The sequence below is a fragment of the Coturnix japonica genome, chromosome 12 (assembly GCF_054131305.1).
Source record: "Coturnix japonica strain WE chromosome 12, WE-NBRP24, whole genome shotgun sequence".
Lineage (NCBI taxonomy): Eukaryota > Metazoa > Chordata > Aves > Galliformes > Phasianidae > Coturnix > Coturnix japonica.
The window spans coordinates 2,610,736-2,637,597 of NC_140674.1; the positions used below are offsets into that span (position 1 = coordinate 2,610,736).

The 26,862-nt window shown below is 41.1% G+C and overlaps 1 long non-coding RNA gene across 1 annotated transcript in view; it reads right to left on the minus strand.

The window, feature by feature from the left end:
* The window catches only part of LOC107317841 (uncharacterized), a 47,320-nt gene extending 32,474 nt beyond the window's left edge, over positions 1–14,846 (minus strand). Inside the window, exons 1-2 of the long non-coding RNA XR_014933506.1 lie at positions 14,720–14,846; positions 2,155–2,365 (exon numbers count right to left, since the gene is read on the minus strand). This is a non-coding gene — a long non-coding RNA (uncharacterized LOC107317841). The remainder of the gene's footprint in view (positions 1–2,154; positions 2,366–14,719) is intronic.
* Between the last annotated feature and the right edge of the window lie 12,016 nt (positions 14,847–26,862).

The window sequence follows — 26,862 nt, forward strand, 5'->3', positions numbered from 1 at the left end:
CAGGATCTGGTTGCCATTAAATGCAATGCAAACTGTATAGAAAGTCTGACAGTAAATATATTCCCATTCAAGAACAAAATGCAGTATAATAACAAAATTTAGCAATTTCTGCGGCAAAAAAACTATTTCCCAGCTTATGCAATCACCAACATTTTACTAAATATATATGACAACCCAACACAGTGCTTTGTAGTTTACACTTGAGAGTTCCATGCATTTTCACCATCAACAGACATGAGCAGCTCAGCTGAAAAAGACCTAGGGGTCCTGATAGATGAGAAACTTAACATGAGCCAGCAGTGCGCTCTGGCAGCCCAGAAAGCAAATGGGATCCTGGGCTCCATCAGGAGAGGGGTGGTCAGCAGGGATAGGGAGGTGATCGTCCCTCTCTACTCTGCTCTTGTGAGGCCCCATCTGGAGTACTGTGTCCAGGTGTGGAGCCCTCAGTACAAAAAAGATATGGAAATTTTGGAAAGGGTCCAGAGGAGGGCCACAAAGATGATCAGGGGGCTGGAGCACCTCCCCTATGAGGACAGGCTGAGGGAGTTGGGTTTGTTCAGCCTGGAGAAGAGAAGGTTGCGGGGTGACCTCATTGCAGCCTTTCAGTACCTGAAGGGAACTTACATCCAGGAGGGGAGTAAACTCTTCGAAAGGGCTGATAATAGCAGGACTAGGGGAAATGGTTTTAAGTTGAAGGAGGGAAGATTTAGGTTGGATGTTAGGGGTAAGTTCTTTACTAGAAGGGTGGTTAGGTCCTGGAACAGGCTGCCCAGTGAGGTTGTGGATGCCCCGTCCTTGGAGGTGTTCAAGACCAGGTTGGACGGGGCCCTGGGCAACCTGATCTAGTAAATGTGTATGTTTGGTGGCCCTGCTAGGCAGGGGGGTTGGAACTACATGATCCTTGAGGTCCCTTCCAACCCGGGTAATTCTGTGATTCTGTGATTCTGTGACATGTGAGATTTAATGTGCCTGACTCGCACAGCAGCACAGTGATAACAACAGTAAAAATATCAAGGAGCACTGCACTGTGTTCTGCCTCCTTTGGCCACTGACCTGGAGTGTTGATGTCCTACCTCAGGGCTGGGACCCTGTCTGTGTGGAAAAGCAGAGTTGTCTGAAGACACAGAGTAAGATCTACAGCTTGGCATCGGCCTGTCTGTGCACTGGTGGCAGCAACTGGAAGGGGCTTAGCAGCATTGCCGTGCCACGAGTCTGCCAAGGGGAAACTGTGGCAGCACACAGCCTCCCTCTGCCAAGCATATTAGCTAGTTACATATGATGGGAAAAAAAAGCAAGAAAGCAAGTCTGGGTCCAAACAGAGCCAGGCACATGAAGACCAGAGAGCATCAGTCTTAAGAACTTTCCTAATAGATTTCAAATCAGATTCAGCTTGTCTCTGATTTGACACTGTCAGCTTTGGCACTGACAGCTGAAAGCAAGGCACGTCAATCAGTATCTCACAAAATGTTGACTTCCTAAAAGAAAGGTAGGCAGACACTTCTGTGCTTCATTTATGGTGCAGTTCTCAAAATCACATTGTTCAGAAAAAGGCTACTGGCTGAATGCTTTGGTGTCTTAGTTTCAGCTGGGAATGGGCTGTGTATATGAATATATAGAATGGGGTATGTACAGGGTCTCTTTAATCTGCACAGCTGTGACTAGGCAGAATCTGTTTCATCCATTCTGCAATCTCTCTGGCTGGCCTGGCTCTGAGGAGCTCGCCCAGGAGTGCCTTCTGAAGTTACGTCCTCAAACCTCTACCACTTTTGACCCTATACTTGTCAAAGCATTCACATGCTTTAGACGAGCATTCAATGGACTTCAATTGCAGACTGGATCAGCAAGCCACCTTACTTAGAGAAATTCAGCTAACAGGTGAGCTGCTTGTACCGACAGGCAGCTTCATCATCACTTGTTGTACTCCTTTTATTCCATAAGAAGTACATCTAGAGGAAACAGAAAGCTGCAGTAATATTAAATCATTGGTCTTCAGTATGGTAAAAGCTTTAATGGCAAGCACTGCTGAAAGATTTGGAGAAATAACAGGGTTTTTCTTGCACAGTTTACTGTTCCATATTTCAGCCTGACAGAGAGATAAGAAAATAGAAAAGACTGTAAAAGTTGAACAAAAAGCTCAGAGGAAAGTTAACTTACGTTTTTCTTCTGATGAGGCTGACACCCAGGAAGAAGGAAATTTAAATATCCTTTCTTAAAGATGCTGTTTGTAATGTTCTGCAGACATTCAGTGTCAGCTGGACGGGGATCCTTTGCCAGATTAGAGATGGTTCAGATTTGGGGATTTCTGTATCTCGTTAGCTGTCTTCTATGTGAAGCATGATGTGGCCACAGAACTCATCCTGAGTACCTGTAACACAATTTTCTTTAAATATATATATATATGCTCTTTCCTATCCATTGCTCACCGACAGGAGCTCAGGAATATGTTACATACCTGCCATTTGCTATGAAACACAAGCTAATATACTTTACACATTGTGTAGCCAGTGGCATGGAGTATTGTATGGCATACACAACCACAATGAACCATTCCAAATAAAATTAGCTAATGTTCAGCTAATCCAAAACAAATGGAAACATCTTTCAGGATCAGTTTGTTACTCATCATGCTGAGAGACCATCAGAACACTCAGAATACTCACAGCGCAAAAACTACAGTAAATTTCTTCAAGCTCCCATATTCAGATGGTGAAATTCCCAATTCCATGACTGCGCTGTCACGCTTCTAAAGAATTAAACATCAATGGAGTGGATCAAATGCCTTTTACCAAAAGCATTAAAAATAAAAATGCTTGTGATATTTGGTAGCTCACCAGAAAAGGTCAAATGTTTCATGCAAAACAAACAGTCATTAGGGAGATTTATGTCAGTCTGTAGCTATTCACATTTAAAGATAATGCAGTACAGTAGATCTCTTCCTTTCTTACAAATACTCAATGTTGTTAAAACCTTTTTGTCCTGGTTACTGTATCTTTGCTCTTCTCTCAGCTGTCTCCATTAAAACACACAAACCCTGGCTGCTTTGGATTTGTTGTTTTCTCTAAGCTGGGTGAACTAAACATGTCCTATCTGGCAACAAGTGCGAAATGATGTACAGTCTCAGAAAGCCACAGTGGGATATGTGGTGGGACTTGAGACAACCACACACCACACAGGGGGCTCTGAAGTCACTGCAACACCTGCACCCATACTCCTGTCATTCTGAGTTCACCCAAGACAAGGAGCTAGTTAGGCCTATATCCAAACTAAGTGCGAGTTGGTGTTAGCCTGTATCTGCCACTCCACAGCCACACTGCAGACCCTGGTTTGCTGGACTCACTGGTGCTGTAAAGCCATAAGACCCCAATGGGACAGAGAATCCCTGCAGCTCATGAAGTTTTGGGGTTGATCTGCAACAGCATAGAGACTCACTGAGTCTGAGCCGAGCCACCCACATCAGCAGTTCTGTGTGCCATACATACCAAAGGAAAGCTGTAAATTCTGTGTCAGTGACATTTTCAGTGTTATGCAGCTTGAGTCACCAGTTATTTCTCTTCTCCCTTGTTTATTGCCTCAATAACCCACGAAGGAAAAGGTGAAAGGCCAACCATGGAAATACTGAATATTAAAAAGGTTAAAGTATACGATTATAAGTGCATTAAAAGTTTATAGTTTTGCCACTGAGTATGCTGGGGATATAAATGATGTTGTCTTGTTCTCATGACAACAGAGAGAAAGCAGGACAAAGAAATCTCTTCTTGTGACAAAGACTAACAGGCATCAAGCATTGCAAATTAAACTCTTTCTGTTTATAATTTGCAAGTTGGATATCTTCTGAGATATATCAAATGTACAGTTGGGGTGAGAAGCTTAAACAGCCCTTAGTGATACTTCAGACTATGCATCATCCTATGAATATTATTCAAATTTTGAACGTTATTGGATATCTGAATGTCAGACTACCTACCCGATGTGGTTAAAGAGGCTTAATACCTATCTTTATAGGTATAATATAATGCACTCCCATTTGTCTTTCTGACTATTTTGTTTTTAAGGGTGGCACAGACAAGCTGCCTGAGGTACTGAGTTCAAAAAGCACTCTATATCTGATATGTCTGACACTTGATGAGGCACAAAGCCTGCAAGAAGTGCTACCTAGAAGGACACAGAATACTCATGACTCTGTTATTGTTACTATTAATCACTCAAGGAAGTATGTTGAAGTGAATAATCTAAACTACACTCCACCTCCCAAAAAACAGAGACCTTAGTTCCTATAGACAGAAAAATCAGTTAATCATATTGAAATTTAATATTATCTGAATTTGACATTTTCAGTTTTACAAACATTCTGGTTAATGATACTCACCAGGTTCTTTTGCTGTAAAAGATACCAGAAACAAAGTAAACTCTAAGACTACCACGAGATTACATACAGTTTTACCATCTCCTTTTAATTATACATTTAAAATATTAAGTAAGAATTGCATTTGTATTTCAAGAAGCAACACAATGTACGCATACCAAAATAGCTGAAAAATGGTAAACAACTCATCTCAGATTTTGATCAAGTACCTGAATGCCGCATGATATTCTGACCAAACTAACTCTATTCCATGTCATATAAAATGGATTGCAGATAACAAAAAGGATTACAGAATTCATTTCCAGTGAAAAACCGTACTGGAGTGTGAGAGCTGCAATGATAAGCTGATGCTAATCAATGTATTTTATTCCGCTGTGATTCACTGAAAGGTCAGCAAGTGGTAGATGGTGCAAGAGATGTGAAAAATAAATTCGGGGAAGTTGTGCAAAGCAATTTGATTATTTAGAACGATAGACCCAATGAAAGCTATTCATTTAAATCACAAAACATTTTAGCCCTAAACTGTATTTTAGCCCTGCTGCGTACTTAACACCATAAGATACACCGAGAAGACACTATGCATTAGAGAGCTGTTAAGTTGATTCTAAAAGTAATGATGTCCTAAGAGTGAATAGCAGATGAATATGCCTGCCCCAAAATGCTGCTGGAGGACTGGTATGATCACAGGTATAGAAAACTGGCAGAGAGGAACTGATAGATTTTGAGACTCATATATAGCAGAGTTCAAACAGCTATCAAAATACTACATATCACCTCTTCATGCCCACATTTTCAAAATAGACTTTTTGAGTAAGTGAGAAAATTTCAAAGGCTGTGGAAAAGCCTTTGGAAAGCAAAGTAATTTTGAAAAGACAAGGAAATAGATCAGCCTGAGGGAAAGAATATCTAATGCTGAAAAACCCCAACTTGGTCAAGGAAAGTATAGCAAGAAAATACAGGAGGAAGTTGTCCCTGACAAATTCAAACTCTCCTTCGACAATGAGGGTAATTAATGGTTATAAAAAGAACAAAAAAAGTGAAAGCTTTGCTAAATTCATGTCATCTCACCAGGAGACTGTGCTGGTTTTGGCAGAAGTGGGGCAGAGGAGGGACAGAGCAGAGTCTAATCGTGGCTAGAAAATGTATTATACAGAGCATATGTTTCAAGAGCCTATTCTAATTTTCAGCTCCATAAACGAGAAAATACATTCACTGAAGACAGGGAATTATGTAGGACAGGTATTATATGGGGGATCTTAATGATCTTAACCACGTTTTTTTTTTATTTTTTTAATACACCAAAGCCAAGTTTCACCCTTAGAAAGGTGAAAAGCCCAGTTTTAGTTGCACCTTGAGGAGCACCACACATCAGGATGTGGTGTCTCTCATGGAGCACTGTGGTACTGAGGTGGAGGCCTCTTGTTCCCAGATGGGACCCATAGCCTCAGCCTTCTGAGGGATGGGCATAAAAGGTCAGAGTCTTACTGCTGCTTTCAGTCTCTGCATCTCTCCCAGCACCTCCCACCATGGCCTGCACACCAGCAACACCTCCCAGAACTGACCCCCTCCCAAACAGTCACATAGAATTCAGTTCTTTCACAACCTCACTCAAAATAAGCTCCTGCCCTCCCAGTTGAAATCTTCTACACTGGTTCACATTGCCATTGGGAGTTGTATGCTATCTTCCAACTGAAGGAACTTCACTCATGCGCCAGTTCCATGAAACTACTATGAAAACAAGGACACTTTTCAACACAAACCTGAGAGGTAGAACAGTGCCAACTGCTTATTACAGGGCAGTGATTCCAGTGGATTTGCCTTGCTCCTACAAAGAGTACTGCTTAGGAAACCAGATGAGATGTATCATTGCTCAGTTCTGAGAGGACAAACTAACTGAGCAGTATCCTGAGCAGTTATCTCTACCATAACACTGTAACATATACATATAAAATTTATACTACAGAGTTAGTATATATGCGAGCAGCATAGGTGAGAGTTCTGTTTGTTATGCCAGCTGGAAGAATAAAACTTCGGTGCAAATTATGATCAGCTCACTCTCTTTAATAAATAGAGGGCTGAGAACATAGGCATCATTCACAAAGCTCTCTCCTCACCCACAGGTCCATCAGAGGTCTACAACTGTCCCTTGGATTCTTTTTAAAGACAGAAAAACCTCATCATTCAAAGCACCCACTCATCACTGGTTGTGACAGATAAACCATATGACCTAGTGAGTGACTGCAAGCTCAGGGTGAGAAAGGGAAAAGCCATGTATGGATTCCAAGGGCAGAAGCAGGCTTGCTTTGTTTAGAGGCTTGTAGTTGTGTAACAGGCCTTAAATGTTTATGGCTGAATGAGAAAAGCACAGAAAAGATGCAGGTTCGCAGTGCCTAAGAAGGAAGCCTTCAAGCATAAAATCACAAGATCACAAGTTTCCTTCAGTTGTGTCAGTGGCACAGCACCTGCTGCTAAAACAAGTGCTTGTTTTTGTCACCAATTGTTTGGTATGCTGTAACAGCGATAGATGAGCACTTATCATCAGCATTTTAAGCTGCTCATTATAGGAGTCTGTCCCATTCGTGCTGCACTGTGTCACTTTAATTAGAGTGTCCTGCTGCTCTGTCAAGCATATTAAAACACCAGTTACAAGTTACATTTACTCTTTACCTGAAGTTATACTGTGCACTCAACACAGGGATTGGCTACGAGGTTACAACCTACAATTTGTGTGCCATGTGAGGGATGATTATGTCCAGTAGGCAGCTCTGAAGCAGGAGATAATTCTCAAGTGAAAAGAAGACACCAAATCTTTCTTCGCCAATGAAGAAACACGTACAAATTTCACATAGGTCATCCGTTGGTATACTTACATGAATGTTACCTTTTGAATGTTCCTTCCTGACTTATAAATGCAAAGGCTCTGCCTGAGAGGCAGGATTGTCTGAAAACAGTGATTACATGCAACAAACTTTTGCCTTAGTCTTGACTATTTGCTGCTCATTTGGAATTACATTCCTACTGACACAGTCATTAACTAACAGTTATGGGGTGGGGGGGGACTTTCTAAAGGCCAAGATGTAAGCCGTGCTTCTGTAAATCTTGCCTCTTCTTCATAGAATCACAAGGTTGGACCTACAAGACCATCTAATGCAACCATCCTCCCATTACCATAGCTACAGCAAACCACTAAACCACATCTCATAGCCCCTCATCCAGACACCTCTTGAACACTGCCAGGGATGGTGACTCCACCACCTCCCTGGGCAGCCATTCCAGCACCTGACCACTCTCTGAGAGAAAAAGTTCTTTCTTATGTCTAATCTAAACCTCTTCTGGTACAACTACCAGCCATTTCCTCAGGTCCTGTTTGTTGCGTGGGAGAAGCCCCTCCGCATCACAACCTCTCTCCAGGAAGTCGTAGAGTGTAATAAGGTCTCCCCTGAGCCTCCTTCAGACTAAACAATCCCAGCTCCCTGAGCCTCTACTTGGCACCATGGATACTTTTCCGCTGTTCTCATTAGGAGTTAACCTGAAACACGCGATGTCCTTAAAGGTGACCTTCATAGCGTAGGCGCATGAGCTACTGATCATAGATCTACAGCCAGTCCTACAAGAAAATGAGCATGTGTGGTCATTACAGGTGTGACTCCAGACAGCAGCCACCTGCTGTAAGTGTCCCACATAGACAGCACTGGCTGCTGCTCTGTTAGAGGTCTGCCTTCAAAGCAGCATGCTGAAGAGCAGCTCAGAGCTGCCATGCTGGGCAGTCACTGTGTGCCTGCTTAGATTTCAGAGCTACCCACCATCACCCTGCAGCGCCAGGCACCCAACAGTGAGCAGGGAGCTGGTTCCAGGCACCTGTACTGCTTCTTGGCAAAACAGGCAAGTTTGCACAATATGTGGGCTGCTGTGCTTCAGCCATTTCCAGTGTCAGTGACAGACCAGTAAAGCTAAATAAGGTGCTCCTGTAAATGAGTGCAGTTTGTCACACTTGCTAGATACTTGCTCTGTATACAAAATGGAGTAAGCTACCCACCGCATAGCCACTCTCAGTTCTTCTTAAGTGTATCAGTGTACAGAGTTAGAATGGAATAAATCCACATCCTGGCTCACAGACTAGATGCTTGTAAACACAGGCATAATACCAAGTCAGGAATTGTATTTACTGCCTATCTTGTATGAAGATCAAAAGCAGCACAGATCATTCAGTGTGGTGTATAAAACAGGGTTTTACTGCATCCTGATCCATTCTTTTGTCCGGCATGTTATACCCTTCCTGCTGTGGATTAAACCCCCTTCTGTTTTGTATACTTCTCTCACCACGGATTTTTACAGCTTATTCAGAATATAGGAAAACATTAAATACTAATAATTCATTGTATCACATAAACGACATTTTAAAAACACTCCTGTGCTCATCATCACAAATGCATGTAACTATTGCAATGATGAGTTATTCCTATGTATATTCTCCGAATATTTTTCTCCTGTGTGCTGAAAACTTCAACGGAAGAAATGCTAAAATAGCAACAAAGCACACACTGGTGTGTCATTTCAGCCAGGAACACCCCCAGGCTATCTCCAGCAGCACATACGTAGAAGCATCAACCACAAAAGCAAGTTCATTGCTATCACTCTGAGGTCAGATGGCTGCAAATCCTGGAACTCAACTCCACAAATAACCAGGGCGAGTTTTGTGGATACATAACTCTGCAGGAAATGAAAACTGGGAAGAAGAGATACAGCAGACTACATCACTAATTTAAAACGTATTTTTTTTGTGATAGCACTCTAACTGGTAACATTCTGGACACCTGGCATCAGCCTGAGCTGAGCTTTCATTTCTAAAGCCAGTCTGTCTGTGTCTTCAAAATAAAAGAGTCACCTTTATTTGAAGCTACTCTCACAAACTTACTGCAAAGCATGCTAGGTAAGAACCTATAAAAAGAATAAATATGATCTACTTGTAGAAGGCATCCGCATGACAACATACCTAACTAAGTGTGAGAACACTGGATAGATCATGTGAGGAATCATCAGTCATAAGGCTTTTCTTTGCACAACATTCAAGATTAGACTCCACTGTGTCATATGCTTTTATCAAACCATTCTCCACCTACTGAAACTGTGTGCTCACACAGAGCCCAGGGACAGGCTTCCTGAGCACTGCGCTCATCCTTAATGCAAACAGAAGCCAAAGTAAAGCTTTCTGAGCCTTGTTTCTTCTCATTTCTCTCAGCTGCCTTCTCCATTTAGGCTGGAGTTCTGAGGAAAGGACTGCATTCTAAGTTTTCATATCCCTTCAATGCAGTCCTGGATAAACAAGTTCTTTAAATATACCTTATGAATATTATCTACTAATCATTCACTTAATAACTACACTTAACAGCAAAGCATAATATTTTGGTGTGCACATTTCACTGACCTTAATTCTAGTCGACAAGGAAAACTTTCAAAATATGACTTTCTATTTGCATGGCTCTGTCAAAGAAATACATATTGTAGTGACGTATAAATTGATAAATGATACAAAGCGAAGAGGCTGTTCAGCAGCAGGCTTATTGAAAAAATCACCTCTGAGTGAACTGAAATCAAAACAAATCAATACATACTTGTGAAACGTACACAATTGCTGCACTTTGAAACCTTATTTGACAGCTCCTAGAAAGCTGATGTATGTGTAACCACGAGATATTACATGAATAGCAGGCTGTGGCTGGTGATGAGAAGAGTGAGGTGGGAAGGGATGGGCTGCATGCCCAGCATCCACATTGCAGAGCAGCATGATTTACTGCTGCAACCCGGATGAGTCCAATTCCCCCCCAGTAGAAAACCACCACCTTACAGAGTGCTGCTACCCAACATGGCCTCTTCATCAACTTGTATCTACAGAGATACAAACTGGGCCCTTGAGACTGACAAGACACTGTCCGAACTCCAGAGTCAGCATTTGAATGCTTCCTTCAAAAGCACCAGCAAATAATGGTTATAGATCACAGGAACTCCAGATATATCGATGCAGAAGATATCTGTAGTTCTATGCATGCCACAGAGCCATCAGAACATACCATAATACTTGCTGTGGTTCCATGCACATCTGCTGATTAAGAAGAGACTTCTGTTCTTCCCCTTCATAAGGCAGGCTTTGATAGGAAATGTCTTCTTCCATAAATTATGTATTTTATATAGTAGCTATGATTGCTTTATAAATTACAGGCACTTCTACTTCCTCAAACCGTAAATGAATCCTTCACTTAAAGCATACATTTACTCCTGTAAAAAAATGTATCGATGAGATAGTAGTTGCAGTTGATTGGATAGTCTTGTTTTCAACAGTGTATTGGAAAAGCACGTGAAATACAAGGCCTCCAATCTAGCTCCTGCTTTGAGAATAAGCAGGAGTATGGCTTTTCTCCTACATAGCAGAGATATGACAAGAGGGAACAGCCTCAAGTTGCACCAAGGAAGGTTCAGTTTGGGTATTAGGAAGAATTTATTCTCAGAAAGAGTGGTTAAGCACTGGTACAGGCTGCCCAGGGGTGGTGGTGGAGTCACCATCTCTGGAGGTGATTAAGATTAGATGTAGTGCTGAGGGCCATGTTTTAGTGGGCAGTGTTGGTGGTAGGTGGATGGTTGGACTGGATGATCTTAAAGATCTTTTATAACCTTCCATGATTCTATGAAAAATATCACGGCCACATTTGTGGCATACTCTGTGGATTAGTGCCTTGTAATGGACGACAAAAGCTGAAAGAAGAAAAATACTATACAGTGTAAACCTGACACACTGAAAACTCTCATTTGTAACCATCTGAACTGCAAACCAGATTAGCAAAGCAAAAGCATGCACTGCAGTACCATATGCATTCATTTTGCTACTTATGCACAGACCCACGGCTGACTTTTCATTAACGTTCAGCTCCACAGTTCATGCAAAGCAGCGAGTCAGGAAGTAAGTTGAATTTCTAACAGTACTCTGGAGTTGAAGATTTCAGGTTAAATTTGGGTAAGCTGGATGTGTCTTTCCCAACCAGTATTTCAGTCTGGCAACAAACACAAGGAAATGACACAGAGAAAGTGTGGATGCCCCATCCCTGAAGGTGTTTGAGGTCAGGCTGGATAAGGTTTTGGGCAGACTGATCTATTGGGTGGCAACCATAATCAAAGAAGGGGTTTGGAACTGAATGAACTATGAGGTTCCTTCAACCCAAGCCATTCGATGATTCCATGAACTGGCAAAATGTAAAGATGTGTTATTTCTATCTGTTGTTGTCTTTTTATGACTACTGTTCTTATTTTTTTACTTTCTCCTTCATCTGGAAGCAATGAGCATACAGTTGTCTTCTGAAGACTCTGCACTGTGCCTCTAACCCCTCAGCATATAGAAGAGAATGCCACCTTCTCCAGGGTTATGGTGAAACACTCATCATTACACATTGCTTGTTTGTGTGAAGAGTCCAGAACTAAATCATAAGTCTTCACATAGCCTCAAACATGAGGACAAGAATGTGAAATGTATTTATTACTGCACAGAAGAAGGAACAGAGATTATCGTACCAAAATACTAACTTATAGTGATATTTAATTATTTGTGCACATGCAATAAGAAAACCAGGAAAGGGAAATAATAGCATATATACTCACAGTAGAAAGTCCCCCTACCCCCCCAGGGCATCACAGCAAGGGTACAACAGATAATGAGGCATCTGCTGATCAATGAGATGCTCTCAGCCTGCTCATTTATGCATTAATGAAATGTGTGCAGCAGTTCACTGAGCTGATAAAGATTCCCACAGGGGACTAGGTCCAGGGGAAAACAAATGATCAAAATGAACAAAAGTGATTAGAGGAAGAAAAAAAGACAATGAAATGCAGCTAGGGGAGAAGCCAGACCCAACAGAGTCAGACCGTCCCTTTCATCTCTGTGTGCCACCCTTCTTCTCTGCCAACTCATAGGGGATAGCAAAGTAAACATCCCAACACACAGATTTCAGGCCGTACACAGCCTGGATCTCACCCAGCTTAAATCCTTTTAACAGTGTCCTGCACAGTGGGTACTTCAGTATCAGAACACACTCCTCCTATTACTTACTGAGACAAAGAACATCAAAAGCTTGGCTCTAGCTTCAGAAACCACAAGCTGTTTGAGTGCGGGCATAGCAGTATCGCCACTTGGGAAGTCAGTAGTCAGTCAGACAGGACTGAATGGCTAATGCCACTCTCTGCAATACAAACAACATCAACCCAAGTCCCTGAAGCCAGAAAACTGCTGTGCAGAACATCACACTCAGACCAACAACATGCACACCACTACCAAGGCCCCAGTGAGTACAGCTGCCAGACTAGTCTATGTTCAGTACCGCATGGCTTCAGCTTGTTTTCAGTTCCCACCTCCTACAAAATAAAGTCTTACAGCCTCATCCAACTTCCAGAAGAGAAAAGCCACGTAGCATATGATGTTTCCAATGGCAGCACAGATCGTGGATCCACTGTGACACAAGTGGCTTTGTGATGCATGTGATAGAATCACGTTGCTGCCTATGTGAGATGGGTTGCTTTGGAAACTGAGACATGATTAGAAATGGTAGACATGTCTACTAATGGTTGACATGATAGAGATGTCATGACTTCTTACAAAGGAGCACAAGGTCAGTAATTTTGATCGCCATCTATGCTCCAACTAGGTTTCTGCTTGTTTAATTTCATCCATTAGATACTGTCTGTGTCAAGCAAGCAACAGTGCTGTGAAATATTTTACTGCAACTATTCCAGCAGTGACTGGAGTAATGATATACCAAAATAGTCCCCAAGAAGTACATGGCAATAAAAAGCTCCTTAGAAGCACATGACCTTGTTAAACATTGGACTTGTTTCTGGATATCAAGGTGTCCTGAGGTTGTGCCCTAACCTGCAGCAGAAATTATCAGGGATGTACCCACCAGCACGTATAAATTGTATGTAATGCAGAATCATTTTCAGCAGAGCATAAAGATAACAAATCTGCATGTGGAGGTTGCCAAAAGTAGTACAATTCATTTCACAATAAACAGGAGAGAAGAGCAATGTTCCCCATCTCTTCTTGATGAAGCGTTTTACAGCACTGTAGGTGTACACATTATGCACTGAATTGTGTGGCTTGCTTTCTTTCTTAGAGAGCTGTGCTTTGAAATAAATAAAGCGTATCACACATACAGAGATGAAACCAATTTCTGAGCTGTATCCTGAATGAGTATGTGTGGCTTCCCAAATGAGAGAAATGGATTGAGGAAAGTGGAAACTGGAATAGCCCAAGTTACAACAAAGATGCTACTGGGACCTGCAAAGGGAGTCTCATCACAGAGACTTCCCCAACTAAGTGAAAGTAAAGTAGCAGCCCCATTAATTCTTTATAGAGTTCACAAATCAATGTGAAATTCCATATGCTTTGCTGAGACATCTGCACCATCATGTTTGGGAATATTTATTCACAGTTATATAGAGTATGTAAGCATACAGAAAAAGATAAGGGCCCTTCTTCCCCATGCAGATTTGCATGAAGTCAAACAAAATTGATGTAGTATCTGGCAGGGAATGTAGGAGGATTCACAGAGCCATGCCACTGAACTTGTCAGATAAAATACTTCATTCTGTTATTGGAAATCAGTACGCGCACTTTCAAGAAGTCGCCTTGTATTCTGAGTGGTTTGTAAAACAAATGGAAGTGCAAAAATGTAATGTATCTTGAGAATGAAACATTGGCTTCACGTTCCTTATTAGATTAATTACCTTTCCACCAGCAGCTGTATTTCTTCTTATACAAACTCTCTCAACACAGGTTTTTGTTATCACCTTCCATCAACAATCATACGTGGAGAACTGAGAATCTGTTTCAGTTGAGGAAAACTCATGATATTCACCAGTTAGGGGGCCACAGAAAAGAAAATTCTCTTTACTTTATTCTCCTGGTTTCTCTGCTGCAAGTGTACACACTTGCATGCATGCTTTTGTCTTCTCTTTATATAAATACTGCCTTAGCATCAGGGAGATATGGACAGTCAGTGGGAATGGCTAGTGAAATTTAGCACAGATACAGAAAATAGATGCACCCTCACCTCCTACAGGGGAGCACATGATGAAGACATGGACTTCTTGCTTTGGGAAAGTTCCTTTTGTGTTTCAAGGCTACCAGTTGTGACCCCAGATCTTACACCGATCTATAGAGCTGTGCTGCTTCTTCCAGGGGGATGGATACATACAGAACATATCTGCTTCATCATGGACAGCGACCCACACCAACCTGATTGCCCAGAGGTACTCACCATCACACTGTGTTAACATGTGAAATCAAGAAGGCAAGTTTGGGGCTTTTCCACATACCTGCCAAGCAGTAATTTGAACTTCAGAGCTTGATACTCAGCTTTTCTTCAAGCTTCCCAGCTCAAAAGAACCGCAGTGCAGTCAATGCTGTGGTCGTTCCCGTGCTCATTTGAGGTGGGCTGGAGTTCTGGCTGAGATAAGAGTGCATCGGGGTTTAAATCAGAGCAGGGTGCAGTAATGACTAGTATTGCCACTTAAGCCACACAACCTCCATTAATTTAATCATTACTGCAAGCAGAACCAGGACATTGAAAAATAAGTCACTTGAATTAGAATAAAGTTTCCAAATTCTATGTTTCCATTTCTTTTTAATAAAGCTCTGGCTTGCTAAGAAAATGCTGCAGCACAATGGAAAAATCTCATTTATAAAATAACATAAAATCTATCTGGTGTGTGGGAAGAAGATAAAGGTTGTTTATCAACAGGAATAAAATGACTGAAATGGGAAATAAGATGCTGGATATCCTTCACTTGTAGACTGCACAGCTGCAATTAGCAACACAAAGAAAGTATTCACCATTTCAAAAAATCTTAGTGCACTGATGCATCTTGCTAAAACTATCTGCCATGAAAGGCTCCGTCCTGGAATACAATTAATTTTAAACACAGCACATTTGAAATTCATCTAAAGCATTTGTATTCCGTATTTCAACAACGTGTATGTTCTGGATACTCACTCACAAGCATATATGTTTATATTTCCCTGTGATAAGACTTTACTCATTATTTATTCTGTTAAAAATCTATGTAGTTATTACCATTGTTTCTTTTCATATGCTATTTTCATTTATTTCAGCATGCACGGCCATTTATACATCCAGACACGATCATCATCTGAAGTGAGAATACAAAATAAAGCTTTGGTTCCTTAATGTGCAAATTTAAAAGCCTCTTTCCACCATTTATTTTATCATTCCTTCTCTAACACATTGTACTCACATTTAGCATCGCTTCAGCTGAAGTGCAATGTAAATTTCTCACCAAAAGGCTTCATCTTCAGGAGGAATGTCTGTTTCCAGTCTGTACCTCCTATTTAGCATTTCTCAAATTAAATCTCTCCTAGATGAATCCAGTATATTGCTCAGCAGTTATTGAAATTTATGAATATGTTTAAGCTGTTTCATACTGCTGTTAACCATTACGATTGCTTCCTTTAAATCTTTCATTTTATAGCTATCACTTTACCAGGATGCATTGGTGACATTCAAGATTTTCTCAGATCACTACTGTGCCTGTACCTGAATTATACCTTCAACTCCATTCCTTGTCTATGTGCATTGACACCTGCTCCACCAAATCCCCAAAGTTCCATCACCAAGCTGGCAAAAGGCAGAAGTCTGGGGGAACAACCACCACGACCCATAGGGCAGATTGCAACCTCTATTTCTAATGTACACATAAAGCCCCAGCAGCAATTGCTTTTACCGACTCCCAATCCAGGTAACCACCCAACTGATAGAATAATGCCAGCTCTGAGCCAAGGAAAAGGTCTTCTCTTTGTACAAGGGACAACAGCTCTGGGGGAGAAGCACAGAGAGCAAAGTATACCTGTGAGTGGAAAGTCCCAGTATGCAGCCATCAACCTTCCCCGGGGGACAAGCAGGCAGGCTTGGCTTCTTCAAGAGCCAGCAGCAGAGCTCCAATCCGGTATATAGCTTTTCTATTCCTTAACAAGTTATGGTACCAACGAGTGCAATTGTGAGATGAAAGGTGACCACTGTGGGGGATTGCGTTGGCACTGATGTTCAAACTACAACCTGAAGGGCTGTGAAAAGTAGCTGAGGAAAGCCAACAGGACACTTACATTCACTTCCCAAACACCTGCACTCCTCTCCTGACAGACTTGATTTTTTGCCCTTCGTTCCCAAACATAGTGTACAAACATGCAGATATTGTAGGAAAAAATAAGGAACCAGAAAGAACTCGCATGCTAGGTGAAACATCAGCATTTCTCTCACCACTAAACTGCTTTGCATCTTCAAGATACAGTTTTTCATAGGTCCAGGCATAAGAAAAACTAAATTAAATAATTATTAGGGAAAAATTGTAGAAAATTTAGCAGTGATTATTAATAGATTCTATTTTTCTACACACTAAAGACATTTTACACCAGAAACATGCCATGTTAGTTCATGTTCACCTAAACTGGCAGTGGCTGATAACACTTAAAAAAGCAAAAACCTTTGTTATTCATACACACCTGTACTGTCTGCACACTGTTTTCCCACAGTTAAAGAGTCATTTCAGCTCTGAAATGAGGCACCTAGGTGGACAACCTCACATTGAGCAGTAACTAAGCAAAGAAGCCATTACCACGGCACCTGTCTGCTTACTCAGGAGAGGAGCTTCTTTTGCAGAGCGGAAAGCAGCTGCACCACATCACAGCTTCAAGCAGGCATGGCTTAACCACAGCTTGTACTGTGCAGCAAAAAGTCAGAACCTCAGAAGCTGAATTAATGGCTGAGTGCTTGAGAGGGACACTTATTAGCAAGATAAGGCAGAAGTCACACCAGAAGTGCTAACAACTTGGAACACAGCTTATAGGCACAATCCATGCACTTCTCCCAGCTTCCCATACCGGCATCTGACTAGCCCTTATCTTACTGCTTTATTTTTCCTGCTTAAAAAGTGACAAATCAGAAGAAAAATAATAATAATATAATAAAATCTCAAATTTATTTTCAGAAGACAAATTAAGAGCTTATGCAGCTGCTTGTCACATGAATGGCTAATGACTTTAAAACCGTACTATTTTTCATAGTAACAGCCTCCATTTTTCATCTTATGCCACAGATACCTGGTAAAAGCACTTGATAGGTCCTGATGTGTAATTAAAACAATTTTTACTAAGCTGGAAGCCTTTCCCCGGATTTCTCACTGGGCTGAATATAATTGGCTGTAGCTCATTGAATGCAGCTCAGTGGGAAGCAGGGCAAAGGCACTGTGGAGACAGGATAGAGCACAGCTGCTCTGTGCCTCCCGCTTCGGGGTGCTGCTCATCCAGATGCTTTTAAAAGCATAAAGCTTTAGGGAGAAATCAACTGGCAGAAGCGTCTGCTGAATTAGAAAGCACCAAAAATGTTCACAGCGTATTATTGTTCCAAATGTGTTTTTGCCTTCTGAGTGGCCATTTCACAAATGCCAATCAACGAGGAGTTCAAGACTGGAACCACTTCAGGATTTGCTGCACTGGTGTATTGTACACCCAGAGGATCACACAGATATATAATTATTAGTTTGCACATGCCAGGCGGAACATTTGTTTCATGTGAGATAGATACCCTTTCCTAATTCACTGATCATCTCCACTTTGGAAATCCTTTTGTGGTTCTGTGCAACTTTGTCAAAAAGGAGGGGATTGCCAACACTAAGACTGACTCTACACATCTCCATATCTTGCATCTGTGGTTAGGTGGGTGCTCACTCTCAGAGCTTAGTTCTGTCACAAAGCTCACTACAATACTGAGAGGAAAGCCAAGGTGATAAGCCCTGTGCCACCAACACAAGACAACTGGTAAGCTAATGCTGAGATCAGGGCTGCTCATTTCATAGCTGCCAAAGCAGGAAATCAGAACGGCAGGAAGATCTGTGTATCACTCACAGTGCAACACGGAGGTCACAAACAGCTGCATCATAAAAACCAGCAGGGAACGCTCACCTACAATATCTAAGTATAGCTATAGGCTGCACTTAGGAATCTTTACTGGCTACTTCCTAACTTAATACTAACCAAGTGCAAGGTAAGTTAAGAATGTATTAATTGAAAAGTCCAGATCACTTAATTTTAAGAGGTCATCCATTCAGGTCTGTTTCCCATAGAATCAGAGGGCTGATCAATGTAATTCTGTATCTGGGAAAAAATCTTCCTCCTAGTAACCAGTTAAGTGTCATATATTGTTAACAATAAGCTACTGCAATTCATTATTATTCTTACATGCAAGTACACACATGAGTACCTGCAACCCATTAAGTTTTGTTTAAACAAAGTGGTATATCAATGACTAAGGATAGAATATACTTCATAGAGTAATCACATTTCTGAACAGGAAATGCCTTGCAGAAAATCTCCAACTTAGTTTATTGCCAATTAGTAAAAGCTATAATTAACATTTATAATTGAGCTTCAGAAGAATACATGTTCTGCAAGACCTTGGCCTCCTCCCCTTCCATCAAATTCCCATAGCTGGCATGAGAACTCGTAGTTGTAAGTAATGAGCTAATACATCAGTAATCCTCTTCAAGGCCACCTTCCTGACTGCACCAGCATCTCTTGCCGTGGGTTCAAACTGCTCAGGTATGCTGCACTCACCAAACCACACTGTTGACTCAATAGTCGTGTAATGAAGGACGTAATGGCAGGACACTTCTGAAATTACGAGGGATGAAAATTTATTTTTATGAATAATAGTAAGAACAGTGGCATGGAAATCTACTGAGCTTTTCCTGTTCAAAAAAGCTTGCTTACTCAACATCAGGAAAAGAGACCTACTTTACCACATCAATCAGAAAACATAATTTATTACATACCTGTTTGGTTTTCCAAGTTAGTACAATTACATGTCGTTGCTTCTAAATACAATCTAAGCAAAGGCAGGTATCAAAAATACCCACACATTCTGATTCATTGGTATGCCACGCAGTCAAAGACTTGTAGAAGCTGTTAATGATACATGAATTATGTATGCTACAGCTCAATATAACATTTGGTGTGATTTAAACAGCATGAACTTTTAGTGAAAGTCATTTTGATTCTGTGATGTATTACACTTCGAAAACCCATAGCAGGAGGTGGGAATTGAATGATGTTCTCTGAAAGCTTTTATTTGTTAAGCATACACAATACAGCAGCAACTAGATCCTAAATAATGGCAAGGAATGAAATGGAAGATCTGATATAAAATTAGGTTGCTGCACAACTCGATAGTGTCAGTGAGGGAAATGGAAGCAGCAGAGGGGAAGAAAGCAGACAGGAAACAGCCATCCCCCCTTTCCTCTCTAAACATCAAGCTAGCTTAGTAATATTTTTTATTTTAAACATTACTGTTCAACCTTTGCTTCTACAACACCCAACAGCTGGCTCTCAGCCCTGCAATTAGGCTGCTGTTTCACAAACGAAGCTCTGAATCACTAGAAGGAAGATCCATCCAGCTCCTTTTCAAAGGGTGAATGAGGGAGCTGCCCATGAACATAACCTTCTCTGAGGACTTAAATGAAAGGAGAGGAAGAATTATTAAAACACAGGTGGATAATGTGATCTTCAGTTTTATTTTCTCTAAGACGTCCAAACAGTTCAGAAGGAATTTAAATATATCTGAATGTGATAGCAGTCATTTTTGTTGCCCAAGGAGAGCTTTAAGCAATGACCCATTTCCTACTTCATAAATATTTACAGCAATCCTTTGCAGGAAAGTATTATCAAGACTTAGAAAAAATTTGTCTGAGGACAAAGATGCTTCTTTGGCAGCTCTGCTATTGCCAAATGTGGGGGTTTATCACTCTGAAGCCTTTTCAGTGCACAGCCAAAATCAGAGATTGGAATCAGATTTCAGCAAAATATGGCCTGTTTGTAAGGACAAGAATTTCTCCTCTTCACTGTCATCTAGCACTGACCTATCTCCCCTATGTCATTAAAGAGAAAGCTGCTACTGACATGGTAATAGGAAGAGGCACATGCTTCTAGAAACCTCATCTTGGAAACAGCAGACAATGACGGGCAACAGGTGTTGTCCATTCCAGGGGTGGAAATGGAGGTGGACTCCTTCAGCATCATCTGAACCACATGCAGTCTAGAAGACAAAATTACTGAAATCTCTGAGATTCCAGTCCAGCAACTTCCTCTGGAGAAGATCTTAAATTTACTCATAAAAGAGGATTGTGCTTTTAGGGTTGACTTTGGATATACAGAAGTGTTTATTTTGTTCTGACTTAGTCAATTATGGTAAGCAGACTTCCATTCTTTCTGGAGTTTAGGATAGATGCACACATGCTGTCACATTCTTTACACATAAAGTGCTGCAAAACATCATACTCCTAAAGCACAGCAGTCTCTTTCAGTCCTAAAGTCAAGCTAGCTAGGGAATAATGGATGTTTTATGTGTGGGGGTAACGTTGCTTCAGTATGTCCTTGTAGGACTTCGCCACCGAACACAATCTGATGTAAGTAACAGAAACTGACGTAACTAAATGCAGTTATCTAATAGAAATATACTACCAAAAGAAGGAAGGGTGCAGACCATTTGCTCAGTAAAATGAAAAGGACGATTCTGTAATACTTTACAGACACAATTCAGGAAATTTTCAAGATTTCTGCCAGACACGATGTCCAATGAAGAATTAAGAAGTGCATAATATAACTGACACATACAAGAAGAATGTCTGATTATAAGGAAGGCTTATAAAATCCCATCAATATGAGTGCAAGCAGATGTCAAAAAGAATCAGAGCAGCAGCACGCACTGTTCAAAGTAAACAGAAATCCACTGAAGTGTGCTTATTCTCACAGCACTCAGTAAGGATTGTGGGGATTGGTACAAATGCGTGGGGAATTGTTGCAAAAAGTGGTGTTTCTAGCAGAACCATGATGATATTGGCTCTATAGGGAGCGAGGAGATATGGTTTAGTGGCTTTCTGTAGGTATGGTAAAGGGAGGACAGTTGGATTAGATGATCTTGTAGGTCCTTTCCAACCTCGTGATTCTATGATTATTTCCTATAGTAGATTCTGCTTTCCCTCCTCATTGTCATCATCGCCATAAACCGTAGTACATCACATACAATGCTCATACCTCTCTTGTGTGCTTACAGAAATAAAAGCAACTCCTTCCAGAGGAATTTTCACAGTTTCCAAAACCAAACAGTCTTGTTCTATATTAGGATGATTAGGATGAAATGAAAATGTTATATTTCACAAAAATTCATGTCTCCTAAAAGCCAACCAACCAAAAAACCAAATCCCCAGACACCATTATTCTCAGCATTATCCAAAATGGTTCAGCAGCAATTACAGCATTCACTTGCAATTTAGGAGACAGCATTTGCGGGTCCCTGCTCTGCCCTGACCTCCTGCCTCACTTCTAACACTGCTTCAGGACTCTGAGCTGAGGAAGCTCCTTCTGATTAAATGACAGCAATTTAAACAGAATATGTATGGAGAAAAATCAAAATTGACACTGTATATTTTTCTTCCCTCTGCAGAAGAATAACAGTGGAATAGCAATTCTCAATCACAGGAGGTGATTATAGCCTTATAGTCTACACACTATCGCAAAAGAACACGATGTTTAGGCTCTCGGCTTGTTAAATTAATACATTTTTATCCTGATCACAGAGAAAAAGAAAGTAATAAAAAAAAACACTCAGAGAACACAAAGACAGACATAACACAACTGACTGCCAATTGGATTATGCTGTTTTTCAGAGTCATTCACACAGCAGATGCAATGTATACAATCATAACTTGAAGTTTCCTTGTATTACATCTGACCTTGTAGACACTAACTAAACTAGATTGAAAAACCTGAACTTAAGACAGTTATATGTTGAGTTAAGCTCTCATTACCTGAAAGCCATTGGCTCTATATTAAATAAGGAGCTATGAGATATGGTGTAGTAGCTTGTGGTAGAAATGGTAATGTGAGGGTGGTTGGACTAGATGATCTTGTAGGTCCTTTCTAACCTTGTGACTCTATGATTGTACGATTCTAAAAATCCTATTGCTTACCATTGTTCTCTTCTGTTGAAACTTAAGCAATATGTTAAGCACAACTGTTCCTATCTCTCAGCTACTGAATTCCCACAATTTCTAAACACATGTCTTTGATTTAAAAAAAATGCAAAATTCAGTGTCTGGGAACTCGAAGGAAAAAAGAAAACTGAATGCAAATCAGCCTGGGATCTAAAAAAGGAGATATAAAAATACACAGAGGCTGAGATTTGACTGTAAGTGGGGGAAATGTTGTAGGAATACATTGCATCTTGTAGACAAGATGCTAGACAGTACCTGGGCCAAGCAGACCCACCAACTGACAGAGAAAAGCTGTAACTGATCCTCCCCATCTCCATGAGATGCAAATATCAAACCTGTGCTTGGGAAAGCAAGAATCCAGCTCTGTCAACCTATAAACAAAACCAAAATGCTACTTCACCCTTGACCTGCAACGCTTGCCCGTACACAGTTCTATGAATGTAGTTCCCATTGACAGGTGCATGCTCCAAACTAGTTGGTTACTGTTCCACTACAGAACTCATCCCACTGCAGTGCCAGCATTATGATGCACTCTGCTATTCTAGTTATTTCTACACAACACACCAGCTAGACTGAATCAGAAACTGTTTTTAAGTGTCAAGGCTGTCAGTTTCTGCCATACCGGGAAACTGTTTGTCAAGGTACCCAACATGCAGAAAAGCACAAACAGGAGATGAATAATACCAAGCACAGCAGTATTCCCCACTGGGCTGCTTATAAGAACGGATTTCTTCTTTGTTTTGCTAAGTCATTGTATTCTGAAACATACACACACTCTAACGGGACTTAAGACACAATAGAGGAAGGTGAAAGTTACCCAAAGTTCTGCCAAAATCATTAAAAATGCATGCATCTTATCTGCAGCAGCATGCAAACACGCTCACTGCCGTGTTTTGTTGTTAACATGACAGTAGTCACAACTGGGTTAAAAAACATTTCTCACTGTTTTCTCCTCGTAAGAACTCTTATGAAAAACTACTTCAGGGAGAAGAGTGGGAAACCAGTAAAGGAGAACAAAAATAAAGAATGACATTTCCACTTGTTTTTGAGAACTGAGATTTGGAGTTCTGACACATTCCCCCTCGCCCCCATCTTCCTTCCCAATCCCCTTCTATTGCCTCACCATTTTCACAGCTTTACCAGCTCCAGTAAGTTAATGGAAGAAGGTAGTGCTTTTTTTTCCCTTTTGTCCCAAACTTTTCCAAAGCTGGAGAAGTTTCACAAAGTTTGGGAAAGAACAGGAATAAAAGTTTACCTTCTTTTTTTTTCTTTGAGATTCTCCATTTTTTACTTAGCTAAAAGTGCAGTTGAGAAAAGAATGTCAAATCAGAAGCACACGTGTCAAGCATTAGGTGGAAGAGAAACAAGATGAAACCAACAGCGGTACCTTCACTGCAGTACAAAACAAGGAGGAAGAATCTTCATCCAGAGAAAAGCATGAAAATACATTTCGTATTCTGACTTTCTGTAACCTGAGGTGCTAATGAACATCACCAGGGCTGTTTCAGAGGGAGTCTTGATGCACTGAGAACAACCTGTAAGTCGCCAAATGTAAGAAAAAGCATCTAAAATTAGGCACGTTATAAGTTTTTGTAAGAAAGCTGATGCTATTGTTTCAGCTTCCTCTGTAGTCAGTGGGGAAAGACATCTTTGCCAAGGGTGTTTTCAACTCAGAGAACTACAGACTATCCCAAGTTGGATGGGACCCATAAGGATCACTGAGTTAAACTCTTGGCTCCACACAGGACTACCCACAAGCGAGACCACATGTCTGAGATCTTTACTCAAACAAAGATCTTTGCTCTGGCAAACTTAGTGCCATGACCACTTCCCTGGTTAGGCTGCTGCAGTACCTGACCACCTGTTCCTAATATCCAGCTGGAACTTTCCCTGTCCCAGGTTTTTATCTAAACATCTGCTCCAGCAAATGAAAATCAGCTCTTGAACACTGTTCTCTGCTTGTTGGGACCCATACAGGGAGCATTAGTGACAACTGTGACTGGAAACCCAAGTTCAGATTGCTAAAGCTACAGGATAAATCCTACCATGAGTGACAAAATGAAGAGAACATAATATGGCAGCTTCCTTCCTGCTACTGACAGCATCAGTATCGCCTGTGGAAAAAAAAGAGCAAAGTGAAACGAGTTTGCCTAGAGCTCTGTTTTGCATTTCACTACCAGCTGGTAATGGAAGGACAGTGCTTTCAAATCCTAGTGCCATACAGGGAGATCATCTCAACTGAAAAAGCATAGGGCTTTTCCTCCTGGGCTTCAGGAAAACAAAACAAAATGGCACAAAACACCACAAAAAACCCACTCAGTATTTAGAGCAGATATACTGGAAACAGAAAGAAAAGCTGAAAAAGACCACAATACGAGGTTTCTTCTTCCTTTTCCTTCTTGACTCTCTATGTTCACTGTTCTTCCCTATTGTGGCCTTACAGCAGGATGGTCAATGGAAAAGAACCTTGTAAACCTTTAAAAGGTACTGGACGCAGTACTGCAGGTGGGGCCTCACAAGGGCAGAGCAGAAGGACAACGCCCTCCCTGTCCTCTCTTCTGATGGAGCCCAGGATACCATTTGCCTTCTGGGCCACAAGCACACACTGCTGGCTTGTGTTCAGTTTTTCCATCATCGAGGATGTCCAAGTGCTTCTAAGCAGGGCTGCTCTCAAGGTGTTCTTCTCCCAGTCTGTATACATATCTGGGATTACTCTAGTCCATGGAAAAACTTGCATAATAATCATCACCATAGCAAGAAAAAGGCTATGCAAATCCAGGTCACCATAATAATAATAATAATAATAATAATAATAATAATAATAATAATAATAATAATAATAATAATAATAATAATAATAATAATAATAATAATAATAAAATAAATAAATAACAACAACAACAACAACAACAACAATAATAATAAAGGCATATCAACAATAACCACATTGACACTGATCTCCTTGCTCATTTTTGTGATTCCAGGACCTCAGGGTCTCAAAGGCAAAACCCCAAGTGCTCACAGCTGCAGCCAGGCTCAGGGACTGCAGGCAGTGAGCATCAGAGCTGGGGGAGCCAGAGCAATGCCACATCAAATTAGGGAAACAGATGTGAGCTTTCTAGGGATTGGCTTCATCTGAATTCCAGCTCTTCATCTGGAGAATGAGGACACCCACCATCCTGTCACCTAACAGATGAGCAGAGGATCAATTAGCACTATGAAACTCTCCTCTCCAAATGAGCACCACAGAATGGCCATAAGGAAATCAATACTTCTCTACTCAGAACAAGATGTGAACAGCATGCAATAAATACAGCACAGAGGAACAAGGCTGGAAGGAAGTGAGCCCAGCAGTCCTCTGCAAAGAAGCAGCATTTGCAGACACAGGCAACCAAATTAAGGTAGCAAGTAGGCTTCAGACCTTGCAAGCGTCACTCTCACACCCTTGGTAACATTCACCTGTGCATGCAATTATTTCCAACAGACCCTGAGAAGCAGAGAGCTGATCTGACTGCAGATCATCCATCCTCATCCCAGACAGAACCTGGTGTCATTAGCAGTGCCATATGATGCCAATGGCCATGGCAAGCAATATAGTTCTGCAGCTTACAAGCTGCTGGCAGAAGCCAGGGACACCTGCTCTGTGGCTAGAAGTCAGCCCAGCCAGAGGAAGCCAAGGCATCACTGCAGGTATCACTGCCCTGCACAGAACTAGTAGCCTCCAAGCCCAAGGAGTCTCCATCTTTTCCTATGGCTGTTACAACCTTTCTGGCTCATCACACAAATGGTTGCACAGCCATTAGGTTCTCAGACAAGCCAGCATTATCTTCAGGATTGCTGAATTATGAGGAACAAAATAATTACATTTTGATTTAGACCCCAGAGTATTTCAAGTATTGAAATTCAAGCAAAGTATTTTGGGATGTCACAGGCTTGTACCATAGTATAGATTTGTGTGTGTTTGAGAATCAATTATCATTAATATAACAAGTGCCAAGTGCTGTTCAAGCATATTTAACTCTCAAGTTCTGTTGGGGTTGTTATAAGGTGACTCATAGCCGCAGAAACAAATCCTGTGACTCCTGCCATTATTTTCCAGTGTTTTCCATTTAGCAGCATTTTGTTGCTGCTGGTTCTTTTATTTATATTGAAAGGGGGAAAAAAAACAAACCAACAAAGCCTTGACCAAGGAAAAAGGAAACAGAAACGAATGGATAACAACATGACATGTAAAGCTCTGCGCTGGTCTGGGAAAATGAAGCATTAGTTACCTTTTTGGAAGTGCATATTTCAGGGTCACAGGCTGTTGGTTATGGCTCCATATACAAAGGCTTCCAGGAGCTGGATTTGCTTTGCTGGGATTTCTGGATGATATATATGTATTTAATTCTATCTCAGAC